Source organism: Talpa occidentalis, unplaced genomic scaffold, assembly GCF_014898055.3.
Source record: "Talpa occidentalis isolate TD23 unplaced genomic scaffold, MPIMG_talOcc4v2.1 talOcc4.16, whole genome shotgun sequence".
Classification (NCBI taxonomy): domain Eukaryota; kingdom Metazoa; phylum Chordata; class Mammalia; order Eulipotyphla; family Talpidae; genus Talpa; species Talpa occidentalis.
In genome coordinates this window covers 56008435-56015822 of record NW_023601653.1, presented here as the reverse complement: position 1 = coordinate 56015822, position 7388 = coordinate 56008435, and the positions used below count along the sequence as shown (strand labels likewise).

General features: G+C 39.6%; 1 long non-coding RNA gene across 1 annotated transcript; it reads right to left on the bottom strand.

Moving 5' to 3' along the window:
- Positions 1 to 4439: 4439 nt before the first annotated feature.
- On the bottom strand, positions 4440 to 7335 carry LOC129145982 (uncharacterized). Its single transcript, XR_008552251.1, has 3 exons — positions 7193 to 7335; positions 4906 to 5077; positions 4440 to 4709 (listed from the first exon to the last, which is right to left on the bottom strand). It is a non-coding gene; the product is annotated as an uncharacterized LOC129145982 (long non-coding RNA).
- Between the last annotated feature and the right edge of the window lie 53 nt (positions 7336 to 7388).

The following is a 7388-nucleotide window of genomic DNA, read 5'->3' as shown; positions in this document are numbered from 1 at the left end:
ATAGTAAGCATACATGACAGCTCTATGGGGGCAGGGATATTTGTTTATTTTATGCACTATTATATTCCTGGAACCTGATGTGGTGCTTTAAATAGGGTAGGGATTAAATAATGATTACTGAATTATCCACTGATTTATTCATTAAATTAGAATAAGCTTAAGATAATTAGGTAATTTTGGTTGATCATTCTACAGCAGAGATTGCAAATTGTCCTTTAGTATACGTTTCCCCCTCTTGAATTTAACCCATTCCCTTTGGGGTTCTTTTTCATTGACCCAAGTGTAGATAAGATACTGACACTTAAACTGCCATATTGGACCATGAAGTGGAAGCCAAGTGGTGAGTGTGGTTCAGCAGCAAGATAGCAAGACAAAGAAGACATAGTTCCACATATAAATAATAAGCAGATTCCTACAAAAAGGAATACATTCAATATTAAATTTTAAAATGCAAAAAATCATAAAACATAGTAAAGGAGATCAGTTTTCCTCAGCTTACTCAGTAATATATTGTGAGTAAACCGTGAAGAAAAAGAACTTAAGTGTGTACAGAATCCATTGAAAATGTCAAAATACATTCTAATTTAAAAGAAGCTCCTAAATTTCATCAGTATAAGAAAAATAATAACATAAACTAGATAATTTTATCTACATACTAGTAGAATAGGCCTACATAAAGGTATGAAAACTTTTCGGCAGCAAGTCACAATAAAATATATAACCTGGCTTGCAACAGTCATGAAATTATGGGAAATGAATGAAATACCTGTGGAGTTTAAAGCAGAAAAGTGCAGCGGATTATGCACCTATGGTTATGCATGTCTTTTGAGTTAATAAGTGATATTTTGTGAATAAAATAAAGCATTGTAAAAATCCCTCACTTCTGTCATGTCTTCATACAACACCATTCATGAATATGCAAAACAATGAACTATTCCTCAAAAGATGTAAGCAGAACAAAGGCATGAGGAGTGCATTATGAAAGCTGTAAAACATGAGTTGACATGTGCGTCATCTCACTTTATTGGTATAATTAAGACACATCTGGAGATCATTGAATCTTCAGATATGCAGGTGACTGGAGAATCAGGTGTTTGGCTGACTATTCCAAATTTGAAATTATAATTTCCTTAGAATGCTCCTTAAAAATATTCCTGTTCTTTTATTGGAACTCTCTGTCATGAACAGTAAACTAAACTATGTTACAGACCCCTTTTCTTTGCCTTCAAGGGAGAAGTATTATTTCTTTTGTTTTTTGTGTACCTGAGAGTGGATAAATATTTCAATTGTATTCAGTAACAAGAGCAAAAACCACATCACAAATTAACCTTTAAAGTTTTCAAAATACACACCTTCTTTTCAAAAGAGGCAAAATATCATGCATAGTGATTTTTCCTTATTTCAGGGAATAGACTTTTATATAAAGCATCATTAGGATATTCAATGACAATAAGATTTGGTATTTTTGCTAAATTTACTCTTACACATGGAATATAATCAGTATACAGTAGATGCTTAAGAAATAATTGGCGTATGATTAATTGATTACATATTAAATGGCTGAACTGCTAATTACAAACATATGAACCCACCCTAGAACCCAATAGTACCAAAAATCTGCAAATCTGAATTTAATCTATGAGTGTATCTCTATAATGCAATTCTCCTAATAACAATTTGGGCTGGCACTTCCTATTTTAAACTGGCCAATTTTTTTTTAAAAGTTTTTTTGGTAAGATTTATTTATTTATACAAGCACTGGGTACAGTCAGAAGTGCAGAAGGGTGAGAGAATTCACCAGAGCCAGAGCAGGGAGCAGAACAGGCAGCAGGACCAAAGTACACTGCTGAGGGGAGCAGTGGGCAAGTCAGGAGAGGTCTGAGCGCCATGTGGGACCCTCACCTGGTGGCCAGGGATCGAACCGGCGCTGCAGAGGCTGCGGGCAGCTTCACAACTCAGCGCTCAACTGCTGCGCCACCAGGGAGGCCCTAAACTGGCCAATTGTTACAGCAAGAACAAATGACTCATTTCCATTCCACTTTATCCTTAAGATTATTTAAAAAACTACAGTGGGGAAAAATAACACCAAGTACTGGAATCAAAGGATATTGGAAATAACTCAAGTTGAATTTTAGATATTGAAAATAATCATTAACCAAATTCAAAGTCTGGCTTGATGGCATTGGGAAGAGATTTGTCACAACAGTGAAGAGAGTGTGACACATCACCAATCATACCCTTAAGAACTTATTGCTGCAATTGCACATATTCCCATAAGTCACATTTTGCATTTTAGTTTCTCATTTGAAACATACTGCGTTAGAATATGATGTAATGTTAGCACTACTGCAGGTATGCAATTAGGGAAATAAACATTTTATTAAAAGCTACCAGTATTACTAAAATCAATTACTCTCAAGTTCCTCATAAAACTTTTGTTTTGTTTTGTTTGTAGTCTTATGTAAATCACCACTACTGCTTTCAAGAAATCAAGACCATCTCATAACCCTCAGCATTCAGCCCATTAGGCAGGTTAAGTCCCACAACAGGACCGAATAGCCAGCTTCTAAAGAGGAGTTTACCAACTGACCTGACAAAAAACCCAGAATTGTGGAGTGAGTCACTAATGAAATTATTCTCCCTGAGGTAACCAGTGGATACCTAGTGAATTTCCCTTAATGCTGATAGCAGAAAACATCTCTGTTAATTTTTCATGGTATTGCACTTTCATTCTTCTCTTGAATTTTTGTCCTTCCTTTGTGGCCTTCTCTGCATGATTTTTCTTCTTCCCTTATGGATCTTCTGGTTTTTACATCATCAGTATTGGTTGTAATACACTCTCTAGCTACCTGAAACATTTTTGGTTTCAGGTGTACATTTCTTGCTTGATCTTACTTCTGACACATTCACGGGACTCTACTAACTAAGATTCGCAAGTCCCTCCTATTTCTGCTGTGGCATGGGTTCACTCTAGAAAGAAAGGATCATGTCACACCCCTATCCTGTCACATTCCTAAAACACATGACTTTTCATGTCATGTCCTTGATTACAGACCTTTCATACCTCCTCAGGATGAAATTAAAATTCCTTATGAGGCTCTTCATGATAGGGTCCAGGCTTAGCTCTCTAAGACCGTATTTCATCATAACATGAGTGAAGTATGCAAGTATAGTATATTTTGCATGTTGTATTATTTATGTTAAATATTTTCCTTTTAAAACATGTATTTTTGAAAGGAGTAGAATTCATTCTGAAACCACATATATACTAAGTATCCTAACATGGAAGAAATTTCTAATTTGGTGTGCTTTAAAGAGCTCAAGTTTCGAATTCTAGGCTCCCATTCACTGCTTGCCTGTCAAGTCCTCCAACTCTAAAATGGGCCTGATGCAACTTCTGCCTCCTAGTGAATTTCTTGTAATAAAAAAAGACAGATTTAGTATCTTCTAATTAAGTTTCATTTATTTAGTATTTGCATATGCTTGCGATTTTCATCTTTTCAAGACAATTAAGCTGCGGCACATTAGAAACATTTACTTTTCCTCAGGGTGCATTCGAAGTAGGTTCTGATTAGTTGGTTTGTCTGGAGAAGATTCTCATGATGAGAGGAAAATTACTGTAACCTGATAGCTAGCTTTTACAGATCTAGTGTTGCCTAAGGGGAGGCTAGCTAACTTGAGATGGACAATAGATTATGTCCTTAGAGTAAGCACTTCCCGGTATATGAGGGCAGCTTAAAAATGCAGAGATATTTTTGGACTTAATTGTCACCAAGTCTGTGCTAAAAGTAATGGCTGAAAACCTAGAACACCAATGAGTCCATTTGTTTGAAAAAGAACCCTCTTTCAAAGAGGAGCCAGGTGATAAATTGAATCCTGATATGAATTATCATACCCTAAATTCATCTTCTGAATTTTCCCAGTCCCTTACTATAAAGTTGAAATAGATACCATTCACAAGCAGCAGAATCAGCCCACTTGTCCACCCCCCTCAATTATCAGTATCTTGACTAATACAGTAGGACTAGACAAATGAAAATCTCCTGGAATCCCTATACCCACCAACATAGCTGCACCATTTGCAATCCCTAGTGACCAAATGAATCCCATTCTCCTGCCTGTTGCAGTCAAACCAAGTTGAGAGTCTCAGATGGAAACATCTACCTAAGAACCCTCGGTTCTGTGCCAGCACCTAGGTTCTTGGAGTGGGAGACAGAGAGGCTAGAGAGTTTTTGGCCTTTTCAGGTTCCACAATGGCAGACAGCTCAACACAAGGTCCATGACAGGGAATTCTCCAGATATACCAACGTAGTTCAGCTAGGCAGCGAAAGAAATGCAAGTATAATTTGCCCAATATCAGAGATAAATGAAAGAACTAAATTCACTGTTTAGCTCTAAATCTTACTATTCTATAGCACCATCACTCTTCTTTTTTTTAAAAGATTTATTTATTTATACATACAAGAACGGGGGTACAGGCCAGAGGTGTGGGGGGTGAGAGGATACACCAGAGACAGAGTGGGGAACTGAACAGGCAGATCAACTGAAATACACTGCTGAGGGGTGAGTCAGGAGAGGTCTGCTGTGCCATGGGGGTATCTCCCTGGCCGGGGATTGAACTTGTGCTTCAGTGGCTGCGGATAGCTTCATAGGTTGCGTCTTAACCCCTTGCGCCACTGGGGAGGCCCAAGCACCATCACTCTTGTTAACTAAAAGATGAATTGTAGATATTGTATATACTAAGGTAAATAATGATAATACTTTGGATTCACATTACTTCTCAACAAACAAATCATGAACTACTTTTAGCACTTGTTTGCCCTTAAAAACATAGTACTTTGATTAGGTTTATTATCTTATTTAACAGATGACTAAACTGAGATAAAAAGAAATTTAATGACTCACCCAGTAGTAGTGGTGGTAGTGGTGGTGATAGTAGTAGTAGTAGTAGTAGTAATAGTAGTAGTAGTAGTAGTAGTAGCAGTAGTAGTAGTAGTCAGTAGTAGTCAGTAGTAGATTTACCATTATTTGTTTTTTCTAACTCTGTTTCAATCCACTGGTGTCCACTGTATGCCTTCTGTGGGGGTTGGGGGGAGATATTGCTACAAACTAAGTACATTGAAGTGGAATGATTTCCTTCCTGAATTATTTTGAATGATGCAGGGTGAATACCAAGAGAACTGAAACTTAGACAATACAGAAAACAATGAATTTGTCAGATTGGACTCTGAGAAGATTTTAACAAAGTTAAATGATCATAGCTTTAAATATGACAAAGTCCAGCTTCAACAGAAAGGTACTCTAAAAAACTTATTGGCCTATTTCCACTTTAATAATTCAACACCATCTGTGAAAACAAAACAAGTATTATAGGCCTTCACTAAATGGATTATATGCTTCTTAGCAGACACCTGTCAGAGACTTCAGTATTAGGTGACTCAGGGATTTAAAACACATCCATATCTATTGATTGAGCCTAGAGATTGAATGGAAATGTCAGGAAATACAGTGGCAGTTTTAGAGAGGAAATATAATGAAAAAATGGTATGTGTTTATTTTCTGGTCTATGAATTGAGATTATCAAAAGCAAAGAAAATCTGAATTGATTTGTATGGAACACGTCATTTATGAAATGTTCTCACAGTACAGCTGATGTGTGCAGGTGTCGAAGTGGAGGACAGGGCATACATGATATATATATAAGTAATTACATAAGAGTATAATTATAAACATATAATATATATAATATAGTGTGGGCGTATATAACAGGCTCCTAAGTTGTGGGATCAAGGAGGGCTCCTTCTGCTGGGCTGCACAGGCAGGTTCCCCTACAATGTTGGGTGGCCCTGGTCAATCTGGCTGAGTGTGGTGCCTCCTGCTTCACTACTAGAAATTAGGTGTTAGGAAGCCCACTGTATAGTTCACTTTCTCGTATCATGTGCTCCTCAGAGCCAAAGATGTGGGATGAGGCTAAATATAGTCTTGAATTTTGTGATAATTTTATTTGTTTTGCAGAAATCCACTGGGCTTTGAAAAGCAAATTTAAAGCTTCAAGGAGAAACAGCAGGGCCTCCCTGGTGGCACAAGGGGTTGAACACCACACTATGAGGCAGTCCACAGCCTATGCAGCACCAGTTCGATCCCCAGCCAGCCAGGGAGCAACCCACATGGCGCAGCAGACCTCTCCTGTCTCACCCACTGCTCCCCTCAGCAGTGTATTTTGGTCAGCCTGCCTGTTCTGTTCTCTTCTCTGTCTCTGGTGGATCCTCTCACCCCCCTCCCCCCATCTCTGGCCTGTGCCCCAGCTCTTGCATGCATGCATAAATAAATCTTAAAAAAAAAAAAAAAAAAAAAAAGACCAGAAACAGCAAACATTAAATAGGAGGGGAAACTCATTGCAAGAAAATGCAGCCCACACTCCAGGAATACATTAGAATTTAAGACAAAACAAGATAAAAACAAAACCAGAACTACCGAGGATTCTGCTATACAGGAGAATGCTTTCCAAATTTGGCTTTGGCTGCGCGTGTGTATGGGCCCACTTAACAGATAGCTCAGGACCCAGGAAAAACTCCAAATCTCTTGACAGGGCAGTCTGTTTTGTGATGAAAATCAGTCAGATTTTTTTTTTTTTTTTTAAGATTTATTTATGCATACAAGAGCTGAGGTGCAGGCCAGAGGTGAGGAGAGGTGTGTGGATTCACCAGAAACCGAGTGGGGAGCAGAGCAGGTGGACTGACTGAAACACACTGCTGAGGGGAGCAGCGGAGGTGGGGGGGTGGGGGGTAGCCAGGTGAGGTCTGGTGCGCCATGTGGGTCAGCTCCCTGGCCGGGGATTGAACTCATAGTGTAGTGGCTGGCGACAGCATGATAGTACTGAATCTTACCCCTTGCGGCACCAGGGAGTCTCCAGTCTGATCAGTAACACCATTCGGCAAGTCTCTGGAGCCTGGAAAGGACTACAACGTGCTTAGCCGTGACTGTGGCCATGGAAAAACCCAGGAAGAGAAACAATAGCCGGCGTGGTGGATGTAGCTATTGTTCTTCAGGACCAGAGGAGAGGAATTCCTCAGAGGTGAGGAACCCGGAAGAAACACCCTGAGTGAAATTTCTTCTAGGCGCTCCCCTTCACCTAGCTGACGGGGACCCTCGAGCCCCATATGTTGTTTGGGGGAAGCCACTTTACACTCACCTGAAATAAGTCTTGCTAGATAAGTCTGTGTCCCCCGTTTAGTAAGGAGACAGGTCTCCTCGCTTTTCCAAAGGTCACGCCAAGCCGCTCTGCTTTCCCTCAGAAAGAACCCCGAAGAGGCTGCTTTTGCGACAGGGGCCGGAAAGCACCGCGCGACCCCGTGGATTTGCGACAGCAACGCCACGCGGGTTTCTGG